General features: G+C 42.7%; 1 long non-coding RNA gene across 1 annotated transcript; it reads right to left on the minus strand.

Annotated features, from left to right (window-relative positions):
• Positions 1–983: 983 nt before the first annotated feature.
• LOC144300577 (uncharacterized) lies at positions 984–13,105 on the minus strand. Its single transcript, XR_013367306.1, has 2 exons — positions 12,709–13,105; positions 984–8,242 (listed from the first exon to the last, which is right to left on the minus strand). It is a non-coding gene; the product is annotated as an uncharacterized LOC144300577 (long non-coding RNA).
• Positions 13,106–13,980: the final 875 nt, after the last annotated feature.

Genomic DNA, 13,980 nt, shown 5'->3' on the forward strand with positions numbered 1-13,980 from the left:
GCAGAGGGAAGCAGCTCTACAGCAAAAATGTGCATGTATTGATTTCATTTATCCTAGAAAAGTCAAATACAAATCTGCTTTTATTATGAAGAATAATTATTGGAATAGAAGGGGTTAAAAGGATTTAAATTATAGAGAGTATGTTAGTTTGTGGGAGCATAATTTTTAACACTGGGCTAAGTTTCTGGATAAGACCATAAGCTCTGTCTGGGTAGATCATATTTGTTTCATTCACCACTGGATGGTCAACACATAGTGCAGGGCCTGGCATCTAGTAAGCATCCATTGATGAAATGAATGAAGACATTTGTTTTTATAGTTGGCAGTTTGGGAGAGTTTAGGTGTTTACCATGGCAAGGAGAGGTTAAAGAAAAATCAGTTAATGTCTTTTTATATATATGATTTTTTGGTATTAATTTGGATTTTATGACTGATGGGTGTGTTCAATGTTATTAGTCTAAAAACTTACTTTACTGGGTTCCATTATTCAAGTTAGATAAGAGGAAGCAGAGAGAGGAGGGAAGATACTGTAGACAAATTTTATTCACTGAAAGGACATTATAGATTGAGAAAATGTTAATTACTGCAGCAAGTTATTACAATAACAACAGCAGGAGTATGGAGAATAGAAAGAACTGGCCAACTTTTTAATGTTTCTTTATTAATAATTATCTTGTATCATGGGGTTTTACTGTGTTGATGAGCTGATAGTAAGAAGATTACTACAGGAGAGATGTGTCCAGGCCATAGCTAAAATTGATTTTAGTTTTTTCACAACCATATTTTAAAATGTTAACTGTATTGTCTAATATAGCTTTTCTCTCTATACATATGTATGTATATACACACTCAGCCTAACCCTCCTTCTATAGTTCAACTGACACAACTTGCTGGGCATTTGTAAATATTCATGTTTTCTGAATTAAAAGAAATAAATAGAAATAGTCCTTCGATAGAATCAGAATCTCTTTCTTTTCAATACGTCCAGGTTGTAAAAATTATTTATTGAAGAATGTATTCACAGAGTGCTTACAGCCAGTCTCTATTTGATTATCTGATATTGTCAGGACAAATAAAATGGACAACCACTGTAGCCTAGTTCTGAGAACTGAGAGAGTAAAGTCAGGTCAAGACATCCAGAGAAGAGAGAAGTCCTTCTGACCTAGAAAATTGACACTGTACAGCTCTGGGCAAGACAACACCTCTTTCCACTTAATGTTTTCATAGCAGCTCAAACTTCATAACCATTGAGTTGACCTTGGCCAAGGTTCTCAGTGTTCAGCATGTCAGCAGGGGGCTCACTCCTCACACTAACATTGCCTACTGGGAACTCCTAGAAGGTTCCAATTAAGTAAACTGGCTGTCCAAATATATTGTGACTACTGCTTAGAACATTGAAATCAGTAAGGGACAATTTGCTAAACCAAGTTTCTTTTTTACGTATCACTGTTTTATACTTAAACGAATTGACAGAGGAAGATATTTTTGCCCAACATATGCTATATTGTAATAATTCTATTATTTATACCATGCATACAATTACACTCAAATTAAGGTCTTCCTAATAATTAAAAAAGTTTGACCAACTACTAGAAAAGGAAAAACACAATTCTGCCTTTCAATCCATGGGATAAGAGTTGAATAATTAAGTAATATTTTGCTAATTTGATTTCTAATTTTTTTCTTTAACACAGTAAGATCAAAATTGCAATGTATTCCAGTGAAGAAACCTGAGATGATACGTAATAATCTTTTCTAAGGTAATATCTATCTAAAAAAAATATCTTCTGCTGAAATATTATAAACAAAATGGAAGTCAAACTCTTAGTTCTTTTTACATGTACCTCAAAGAGCATTTTTTCCCATTTTACCCTATTTTGCCTTGGTAATATCTGCTTCCAATACTCAGCTGTTTTATTTTCCTGGTTATTTGGTCTTTAGTGTAAATATTTTCCCTGCACTCTGCAACTACTGATGTTCTAAAAGATAATTAATTCCAATTTCTTGACATTCCAATTTTATTCCATCTTAAATAAGGCATCGTATTTTCTATTCCTACCCAGCCATATTTCTATATTGTTAAGAAATATAGTTAAGAGTAGCTGGTGGAAATTGCAGTGACAGCTGAGTCTGAACACGGTGTAAAGAAATACCAAGTGCACTGATGCCTGTTCTTTCTAATATGAAGTCTGGGATTAGGGTTTTGATTTTTGTGGTCAGCAAGTATTAAATTGTATACTAATTTCATCCAAGAATGGGTATAAAGAAGGGCACAATTATTGTTGTGGTTAATTCCTGAATAAAAGTATCAGTAATAAGTTGCTTTTATGGTATTAATGCTCCTCATAAATATCTTGTTTAGATGAATAGTACTTCCATAGAAGTGAATGTTTCCATGGATTCTAAATAGCCAGAAGTTAGGAGTGTTTTAGTTACAATGTTATCCTTGTACGGATATCAAATAAAAAGAGGTTAAAAAACATTACATACAAATTTGAACAGCAAACATTGGTGCATGCTTTTTGTCTTGGGCAGCATCTCTTAGACATCTCAAAAGCTCTTTTACTTTGTTCTCTTGTATTTCTTTTTAAAGAATAGAACAGATGAGTTTTAAGATAGAAAGAAAATGTTTTGATATGTATTATGCATCTTATTTACTTAAAAATTGGTTTTAAACTTATTATAACTATTAAGAATATAGCAAAATTATGTCACTGTGTAAATTCTCTCCTAAGTAAAATATGAATTAATTTAGAAAGAAATGTAAATTAAGCAAAAAGAAATTTAATATTTAACTTTTTATGAGAAGGCTTAGAATGAAAACATAAAAATTCTAAAAATTTATTTCAATTATTACACCATAAATTTATAAATACATTCTTTGCAGAAGTAGTTTTCAGGGGACAAATGTGCCTGTAGTTATATGGAATTTTACATAATTGGCCAAATATTTAACTTAGTTTAACATTTAGCCAACACTTTTTTCTATCATAGCAGTTATAAAATCATATAAAGTTTTAAGCTTAATACTGTCAGCAACTTTATAACTTAATATTCTTGTAAGAATTTTCATTTATAGTGGGATTAAATAAGTGATATTAGATAGCTATTTCATTCTGACACCATAAAATAAGTAGAACTTTATTTTACAAGATTTATTTAACAACCACATAATAGAAACACTTCATTACATTAGCACTGATATATTCAACAATAGTCTTCATGGCAAAGATGTGTGTGTGTTTAGAAATAGGCTGTAATCTTGAAATTCACAATTAATACAGCTGTACATTTTAAAAATCAATACAAACCCTATAACACATAAAAATGAAAAGATTTTTAACCTTTAAAGAAAATGTCCACCATTTCACTTGATTGTTCCATACTAAAAAACTCAATTTTAATGCAAGTGTCCCTTATGAGTTTACCTCTGTTGCAACTATATCAGACAACTCTTAGAGTACATTCTTTTCTAAAGAAATCTTTGTAAACTATGTATGAATATAAATTCATTTCAAAAATTTCAAGGGTAAAAAGAGTATACATATTAGGGTGAAGCAAAATTTTCAACTTCTTCCTCAAACATAACTCACTTTCTTATTCCCAAACTTAAGGCCTGAGAAAAATCTGGGTTAATTATCAAAACAAGAAAATGATTCTTTACCTCTTTCTTTAGTTTTTAAAAATGTAACAACCCGTGCTTGATACTGTTAATTAATTTTTTTCCTTTATTAGATTTTTGTTATCTGGAGAAACTAGGAAAGGTCTCTTTACTCATATATTCAGCACAAAGGCTTTTAACTCCGATCTGCAATTTCATATTTCAATATAAAATTAGAGAAAGTGTGCAGAAATTGAACTACAGAAATAATTTGACTGAAAACTTTGAAACATTTGACTCTGTATATATAATAAGAAAAATATTCAAGAAGTTCTCAAGGTCAAAATCAGGTAGCCCCCTTCAAAAGTACAATATGATGAGAGCTTTTTAAATTTCACAGATTAAATGTTTCTAAGAACTTAATGTTTTCACTGCTGATAGAGACTCGGCCATCTGGATATTATAGCTTGTGTCCTGCCTCTTTGTGGCAGCAGAGGGCGCTCTGGCATTGTTGACAGCGTTTAAGTCCCTGGTGCACTGCGCTAGCATCTCCTTCCCAAGAAGGAAACGTATATTTCCCTGGAGGGTTGTCATTGAGTATCTCAAAGGGTCAAGCTGTTCCTAAGTTATTCCGAGAAGCTTTAATTTCAGACCACTAAATGAAAGTTGTGATTGTCAAAGGGCCTCCGTGGCATACTATGCCGAAATCCTCCGATTGCGAAGCGTAAACTGTTTCATTGGCAAAAAAATGCTGAGCATAGGATTTAATAGCAAATTGGCAATAGACATCAAACTAGATGATTATTTTATAAATAAATGGAAATGAAAATAATCTTAAAAATCTAGAAATATTATGGATCGATAGCCACTCTGGATTTAATTCTCTTAACCAGAACACAAAATTGTGTGTTCCCTTATTTAAATGGTATTTTACCTTCTTTCATATCACGTACCTCATTTCTATTTAGAAAGTAATTTTAAAACTTATTAAGCTTTCTGGAGGACAAGTTTAGATTGTGCTAAACAGGAAGGATTGGAGTGAGGGAGATTAGGTGTGTTTCTATTATGTAATATGAATTATAACACGAGTAAGGCAGAAGTACTTTGCAACCTTGGACCCTTGTTGCTTCATGAAACATACGAGGGAATGTGGGTACAGGAGATTGGCACAGTTGCGTGAACTCTGGAATGAAATCAAGCTTCCATGATAACATGTAATGCTTTAAACCCATTTCAATTTCCAGTCACTACTCTTAACTGGCACAAGAGGAATGTTTCCCAACACTTTCCTTTTATTATTTGAGAAGCACCCTTCTTTAGTATGTTTTACCTATTCCCTCCTAAATTACATAAAATGAAATATAAATCTAAGTCATCAATGGACATGAAAGACCTCACTTACAGAGTTCTAAAATCAGAGAACAAATAAAATCCACCCTGAGGGAAGGAAATGTGATTCTGTCCTGAGCATATTGTGCTTCACCACTTGACTCATTTGATATATCTCCATCATTAAGGTGTAAAAGAATGAATCTGATGAAATGTATGATCCATTTGTGTCCCACTTCTAGATCTGGATCAAAGTGGGTCTTGCTGTCTCTATTGCCCAATCTGGATTGTTTTATCTATTTCTAATTTTAATGTCTTTCATGCTTGTGGGTTTATAAACAAATGCAAGTCAATATGTAGCAATTTCTTTTGAGACCTCAGGCTAGCTACAAATTGGATGATTTCCTGTTTCTCGGTCTCTCTCCTCTCTTTGATTCATTATTTAGTTAAGATATTTAAAGTTTTATCATTTATATTTAATGTTCTCAATATCTAGGCTAGGACAATGAAATATGCGGTGAGATTTAAAGATTTATTGAATATACGAATACTGACCCATACGACCCTCGAGTCCTAAAGCGAATCTTCATTGCCTGCGATTTAGTAAGCCACCCTGCCCTTTTCCAGGAGCTTTGAGGAAGAAGATGCTGTAGTCGGTTTTTCCGCAGTGCGGGGTTTCAGGTCTTCTGGCCTGCAGTGCCTCCCGCCGGCCAGGAAGCGCTGAGCAAGCTCCGCGCATCAGAGAGATCTGCAGAGTTTGGGTCTCTGGACCTGCTTAAGAAGGCTGCCCTTGCTGCCTGAGGAGGCAGGGGCTGGGTGAGCTCCCGCTTGGTCTCACTTAGGGCCCACCCCATCTCGTCCTGGTAAGTCTCGAGGTCCTCACGTGAGTCCGTCACGAGTCCCTTTACTGGCCACCTTAGCACTGTTCAAGTATGCAGCTGAGGACCTTACATTTTGTATGTTTTAAGGAAGATGACTTAAGAAAAAAAAAAAAAGAAGAATAAGAAGAAGAACCTTCATTCTCCTTGCAAGTCCCGCCCATTGCTTAGATTCGGGTTTCAGTCTAAATAAAGTGAAACTGTTTCCCAATGTACATACACTAGCTGCATAATTACGGGAAGACCGAAAAGGGCAAGTCAAGTGTGGCAACAGCTAGAGCGGACTATTTTGGTAAAATATTAGGTTTTGCTGTATGCAGCATTTCTCTGCTTTTATTTTATTTTTTATTTTTCTTTCTCAAATTACCTAATACTCTGGTATTCTTTGGGATGGGAGCGGGAGGGTCCTATTGCTTTTTGGTTCAATTACGGAGACGGGGGAGCCGAGGTCAGCACCGCGGACAGCACCAGGCGCAAAGGGCGCGGCCACTTTGGTGAATCCTCTCTTAGCTCCCCTCCTTTGTTCCCAGCCCCTGCAGGCCAAGGCAGAACAAAGACATCTATCAAGGCTCGCTTTCTTAGCCTGGGTTTGTTTTTGGCTCCAAGGCCGTGGTGCGGAACTACTACCTCAAGAAAGTCCACTTCATTGGCTTCCAAATAAATTAATTTGCTGAGTCCTTCTAAACTTTCAGGCCTGGCCTTTTCCCCCTGTCCTACTCCTTTGACTGATTTGGCCATTGAGACTATGTCGATACAAGGAAACTACCTTGGCTTTCTAAAGCCAGGCAAGGCCCACTGGATACTAGCAAGAGAAAAGAGAGGGGATGATGGAGGGGTAGAGGGCTGTGGTGGTAGTTGTTGGGGGCTTCCCAAAGGAGTTGAGCCATTTGAGGTTTCTTGTGCAATGTGATGAGGGCGCCATTTAACATCTTTATCCTCTCTCTTCTGTTTTGTTTCCGCAGCTTGGCCCAGAATTGCAATCACCCTACTCGCTCTTTAAAGAACCACTGCTTTCTAAACAGTTCCACTCTAGAATATTTGCACAAACGGGAGCTCCCGCTCTCCTGATAGCTGAAGCTCCTGTCTTTATGCGGCAAATGACGGGTTTGTGCTACTACCCCTCAAACCCCCTTGTGATTGCCTTTTCCTTTTTTCTCGTCCTGAGACGCTCTGGTGTCCTTCAAGTGCAGCCATAGGCTCCGCTCTTGGCATTCACCGCGTGCCTTAATTGTATGACATTAAATCAAGGTCCGCTGTGAACACGGAGGGCAGAGTCTGATCTTGATCCGGAAAGTAACTGACCCACTGCGGATACACCACTTCTCCTCATGCTCTTCCCCCTCCCCCGAGCTCTGAGTCTCTACGACTCCCCCAGAGTCGTAACTCATAAGCCCGGCTCCTGTCTCAGCTCGCCTCCTGCCACAGCTGCCAGAGCCGCTGCTAATTAGTCTGTTCGGTGGAAGTGTAGACGATGCATGTGTCTGCGTATACATATGCATATATCTGCATGCCATTTACAGCACACCTAAAAACATACATACGCCTATAAATCTAGTTTTCAAATGACGGCGTGGATCGAAGTTAATTACCCCTCTGGTACAGATCTAATTTCGTAATCGTGTTATTTTCCTGAAGGCAATTAACCGAGTTGGTTCGCCCTGCATCTCTTCTAAGTCACTTGTAAGGAATGGCAGGTTTTAAGGACCGCGCCACTGGTGTTCTGCAGAAAGCTTTGTCAATCATTTCTTGCTGTCGGGAATGAGATCTAGCACATAGACGGGAAAATCATCATGCGTGTGTGTGTGTGTGTAAGATAAACACGCAGATATGCCTAGTTTCTGTGTCCTCTGATAACATTACCGCGGTTTCGGTTGGGAGATTTGGGGAAGAGATGAGAGTCCAAGGGCGGGCTGGGTCGTCTTTCTTTGTAATGCGGAAAAATTAACTCAACCGCACCTGCCTAGTCCCGAGAGAGCTGGGCGGCCCATCTGGTCTGGCTACAGCTTTGGTGCGGAGAGAAAAGGCAGCTCGAGCGCTAAGGCTTCCCCACCGCCGGGGAGCGCGGACCTCGGGTCTGGGCCCGGCTGGGGGTTATGGCTCAGAACAGCGCAGCCAAAGCGCTCTCCTCAGACTGCGGCAAGAGTCAGGAGCTGGAGGAACCTGGGCCGGGCGGAGGGAGGGCGAGCAGGAGAGAGGAAGGGGTGAGGGGAGTTGACCTCTACGGGCGGAGCCCTCTGCGCAGCGGGCAGGAGCAGGCGGGCGCAGCGGCTCTTTTCGCGGCGTCCCCTACGGCGTCCCCCAAGGCCCGCTGCGGCTCCTGCGTCCGAGGAAGGAAGGATCCTCAACCACCGCGGTCTCCGGGCGGCGTAGATCCCACCTGCGGCTGGAGAGAGCGCGGAGAGCCAGTCCAGCGCGGATTCCCCAGCACGCGCCCCTGAAAAACAGAATCACAGCGCAGAATGAGAGAGGGCGGCAGGAGGGGGGAGGGGGCTCTGGGGCGAGGGGAGTAGGAGGCGGGAGGGAGCAGGCGAGGGAGTTGGGGTGACGGGACCCCAGACGGCGGCTGCGACCTCCATGCCCAGGCTTCGGCCGCGCGCGGAGCCCCGGGCGCGCAACCCGGGGGGCGGCGCGGTGGCAGTGCGCGCAGGTCCCGGCTGCGGACGCCGAGAGGTGGGGGCCAGACGCTGCGGCACAGCAGCCGCCCGGGAAGAGACGTCGGAGCTGTTAACTGTCAAGACGCGTCCACAGGAGATCCTCCGGCGGCGCAGTCCGGCCGTTCCCGCAGTCTGTGCCCCCTTTCCCCTTCCTCACCCCTTCCCTCAGACCACACTCCGCATCCGTACTCTCCAATCCCCACCCCTTCTTGGGTTAGGACCCTGCAAACTGCAAGACCCGCGAGTCCCAGCAAGAAAATCGAAACGATCGATGAGAGAAAGAATTACATATACACATAGCCCTAGAAATCCGAAGGAGAAAGACCTGCAAGCCCTGATCAAACCTGGAGAGGACCAAAGCGTTTTCAATCGCTGTTGAGCGCCTTCGCGGAGGAAAGAGGAGGCTGAGAGGCTTCCGTGGTATAAGGTGCTTTAGGGTGGGAGGTGGGGGTGGGTGGGGGTGGGTCGGAGCGGTCCGGTCTTTCCCCCTCGCTTGCTGATCCAGAATTAGGGATTAATGGCTCGCTCCAGCCAAACAAATAAGGCATCTGCCTTCAGCACAAGAGGATTACACGGGCTGCTGACGTCACCAGTCAGACAGATGTTGGCTCCCAAAGTCCTGAGCAGCTCGCTGTGTCCTTGAAACCAAAGAGCCGCAGAAGGCGCTCAGCCCCCAAGAGCTGCGCCTGGGTACAGCAAAGGGCGAGTGCCCTGCCCTTGCCTATACCCCCTGGCGCCCACGCAGTGGTCCAAAGGCAGCCCCCCTAGGACGTCGTGCCCCCAGTCTCTCTGGCTCTTCCCCACAGCCCTACCGTCAATGCTCAGACTTGCTCAAGGCAAGCCAAAGTCACCATTTTCGGTTGCCTCTCCCTAAAATGGAGACAAGAGTCGACACCCCCTGGGCCATCTCATCTAGATCCCTAATTCTAAGCTCTTGGGTTCTTACTCACTCACACATGACTGGCCAAGTAACTACAAAATAAGCACCTTGGGCCGGACAGAGCCCACGCTCCAGATGAGGGGCGGCCTTTTAATTATGTGCGCAAGCAGCAGAATCAGGGCTTATCTGCATCTCCTCTTCTCGCCCCCGCCGCCATCCATTCCCCAGGCCGAGGTTTAGGTTTATGCTTAATCTTATCATGAATGCCATTCCGGGCGAAGGTACCTTTCTAAACAATGACCTGTTCCCAATCAAAATGTGTGTCCCCACCAGAACCCTGAGCCACCACTCAGTGAGCCACGAGGACCTCACCATGGTCCTGATCACTGCATTTTCTTTGCAGATACTTTGAAGATGGTTTTCAAAAACAAATAAACAAAAAGGTGTGTGTGTGTATGTATGCATGTCCAAAACCTTTGTGGCATCTGATTTTAAGAATCTGTATATTCAGGTAACTGCAGTTTTATACTATAGCTAAATCGAATTCATAATTCATAAACCCTAAACTCTGTTTAATTTGATGCCGTTTCAAAATTAAAATTTAAGTATAAACTCTTTTAATTTCTTAAACCTGCATATTATTTTTGCTTTATATGATTTCCCAGTCCTATAGAAGTCACCCTGAAGTCAGATTATGAAATCAGCCAAAAGATAACATAAAATTGGAAATTTAAAGGAACAATTTTGAATGTGTTATGTAATTCACAAATGAAATGGTTTTAAGTGAAGTTCAATTTTGTAAAGAAATAAAGGCAATTCAAATAACGTGTGAAACAAAATAAATTGATCTCTGATACAGAGCTTCACTGAATCAATCCTGTGCCCCAAATCAAATCAGTATATATTAAAAATCTGTGACTTTCTTGGAAAAAAAAAATGTTTGCCCACAACACTGCACTGTTGGTTATAGACTACAATGCCTAAACAGGAGTAGAAGATGTAGCTGGGTTATATCTCCATTCATATTATTCCTGTCTATCAAAGTGGCATTTAATTTTTCCAATTTTATGCATTTAGAAATTCAGCCACTGATAAAAATCAACTTGATTTGCTTTAGTGTTATTCAGGTAATGCCAGCCTAAAATAGTTAAATTTCTCTATCCTCGCTTAGCTTTAAGGCCTTATAAGAAACAGCCCATATCTTAAAGGGGTGGATTTAAATTTGTTATTTACCAGTAACAAAAGGTAGACTTCATTTCATTTTAATTGGGTAAAGAACACACACTATTTGAGACAGCGTATATAAATCATTTTTTTTTGAAACTTGGTAGAATAAGTTTGAAATCCCAAACTTTAAAGAAGTCTAATTCTTCATAAAAATCAAAAAGATTGTTTTGCCTCTCAACATATTTGAATGTAAACCTCCATTCTGCTCTCACAAAATTTTACTAGAGTCCTTTTTGCTCAGTGATTTAATATTAGTTCGCTGTCCATGGTCTTGATCCACATGAAGGGAGATGCTAGTGGTGCATTTTGAAAAATGTAAATCACAGTGCTTCTGCACCAATTTAATGCCATAACATTTTAAGGTAATGTCAAAGGGGGGAACATCCAAAGGCTTTGAGTTCTCTCCCCCATTCCAGTTGTTTTCATTTTTCCATATTTGCCACCAAATTGTGAGTACAGGAAGCAGATGGGAAAAGTTTGCATTTCATTATTTTTGAGCTGACAAAATCACCATCCCATTTAGGGGTCCAAAGAACTGTAGTAAATAGAAAATAGTATTTTTTTTTCAACCTGAGTTTTTTTTCTTCCAAAAAAGTGACAGAGACATCCTTGTCTAGGCTGCCTTGTTCACTTTTACAAATGGTTTAACAAGTGCAGAAATTTTTACAAAATGACAAATTGAGGGAGGAAAAAGCCAAACAACAACTTCTTCAGCCCTCTCTTTGTAGATAGCTAGATAGATAAAGATATATCACACGCATAGGCAGCTCTAAGAACATTAAATTAAATCCCTTCTCTAACACGCTCTAATTTTTTTTTTTTTTTCCTAGTGGAGCAAAGAAAGCATTCGCCCTAGCAGTTAAGGCTACTCAGTAATTCCTTCTTTCCAAAATAACGTTTCACCTTCCTTGCAAAAAACAAAAGACTGACCTGGCAGTGTAACATTTAACCTCCCCTGGGGTTTCCTCCAGGGGGGGTGAAAGAATAAAGGAAAAACTTTCCTCTTTTCTCCAAACACTGCATTGTCTTTCGTCTTTTATTTTTCTCTTCAGATTATCAAGAAAAGTACATTATTTATCTATATGCATATAAACACACAGACACAGATGCTTCTCTTCCGAATCCCTAAAAGCCGCTGCGGCTCTTTGAAGGACACCGACCTGAGCAAAGCGGTCCCAGTTTTGTTTTGATGCAAGTATCCCAACGGCGAGAAAACAGGCTCTTGCCCAAACTGAGGTCGGTACCCACGCCAGGCCAAGGGGCCGAACTTCAGCGATTCACACTTTTCCGGGCACGAGAAGACCACTCTCCGGAGAAGTATTTGGAACTTGGGAAAATCCTTGTACCGGAAGAAAATGGCCTAAACACAATAGGACTCGCCATTTTCTCCTTGTGAAGCACAAAGCGCTTGGCGCTGCCCGGCACACAAAGGAAGCGTGGGCCCGCGGAATTCTTGCACATTTTCAAGAGGCCAAAAAAAAATACCTCCCCCAGAACCACCATTTCTCCCGCTTGGGCGCTCTGAGACACACTCAGCTCCCCTCACTCGGCCCTTGTCGCAAGAAGATCCTTTGTATCATATAAGCTAAAAGAGCCACCAAAGGCGCGAGGCTAGCAAGCGGCCAGACCCGGGCCGACCGAGTCCCGCCAGCCGAGGGGGCCCGGCCAGCGGCGGCCCAGGACTGCGTTCTAGGCCGGGGGCGCGCTCATCCCCTCCCTCCTCCTCGGATCTCTCCCTCCAGTTCCATCCCGTCTCCCCTGCGCGTCTGGTAGTGCGGGAGCTTAGGGATCTCCGTGACCTGATTTCCACCCAGTGCCAGGAACCAACCTTGCAGCCCGGAGCCGGGCGGGAGGCTCCAAAGGATGCTCGCAACGCGGGAACCCCTCGACTCCGCGCCTCCCGACGCCCCCCGCCCGCCGCTCCGAGCCTCCGCATCCAAGACTGCCGGTGCCTTGTTCTGCACGCCCACAGCGGGCGAAACACTTCACTCGCTCACGTGCGGAAAGTGCAAGCTTCGAGGGAGCCCCTGTGAATAAAAACACCGACACACAACCCGCGCGCTCCGACTCACAAAGCGAACACTCCCAACTCAGCCAGCGACGCAGAGCACTGCCAACGTAGGAAAAGATAGTACTTACAGCCGGTGCGCGTGTGGGTAATCCGCGTCTCAGCCCATTGGGTTTGTTTGTTTAAAAAATGTATATATGCACATCTCTATAGGTTTGATTTTGCACATCTTCCACCGTTGAGAAGGAACAACAAAAATCTTGTAGCCTAGCGGGGATGGGGGAGGGGGATGGAGATTTTCATTGTCTACGCTCTGCACACGCAGCCCAAGGAAAGACGCTCATTGCCGTGTGGGGCTCCTTCTACTTTCTGCTTGAAATTCAGAAGCGTTCAACGCAGTAAAGCGGGGGTTTGGTCTCCCTCCCAGCCTCCCACCCTCTGCGTTCTCTCTTCTCTCTCTCCCTCCCTCTCCCTTCTCTCTCTCTTTCCCTCTCTCTCCTTCTTTTCTCTCCTGTCCCCTCCCTCTCTCTTCCCCAGCTCGAAGTCTCTCTCTCTCTCTCTCTCTCTCTCTCTCTCTCCCTCGCTTTTTTTCAAAAGAGGGCAGGTCGCTTCCTGCATCCCAATGAGTTAAATCAGTCACTTACTTCTCATGCATCAGCAGCCTCTATAACAACCCGAGGGCTGCAGGCACAAAAGAGCATTTAGCTGCCTCCAATTTGTGTAGAAGGCCTGTCCTTAATTTGTTTTTGGAGTATAATTAAATCATGTATTTCACGTAATATGAAAATACCAAGTTCCCAACTTTAAGGAATGAGCCGCTAATGGAAACCTTTGAAAATATACCTCCCTTCTTGTTGGTGTCCTTAGAAAGGGCCTAGGACGCCCCAGAACGGAGAGACCAAGGGTTTGGGCCCAAATCTACCCGCCCCTCCCCCCTTTACACGTCAAGGTCACAGTCATATGATTCCCCCATTGCTTTAAAACGGAGCCCTTTTATCAACTCTTCGCCTTGGAAAGGAATTAAATCTCTTTGTGGTATGGGAAGATCTGAAGGATTAAATAAATAAATAAATGCATCCTTAATCTGAAATACACACGTAAGCAGAATCAACAGTGATCAGACGATATGGTGGTAGGGGGTGTGGGAAGGCTGACACGCCATGTGAGAGTGTGTGGTTTTCATCTCCCCCCACACACCCCACCCCTCCTTGCCAGGCAAATTCTGAGGTCTCTGGGTTTTGCTAGGGTTTCCTCCTGAGGCTGAGTGGGCCTTACTGGGCGGGCGACAGAGCCAGCACTCCCCCACCCCTTTTTTTTAAGCTCTTAGAGAATCTCTGAGGGGTCCAGATCTTGAAGACACTGCCCAATGGTCAGGAGGGTCCTGTGTATGGTCTGGGTCACAG

The sequence above is a fragment of the Canis aureus genome, chromosome 28, assembly GCF_053574225.1.
Source record: "Canis aureus isolate CA01 chromosome 28, VMU_Caureus_v.1.0, whole genome shotgun sequence".
Lineage (NCBI taxonomy): Eukaryota > Metazoa > Chordata > Mammalia > Carnivora > Canidae > Canis > Canis aureus.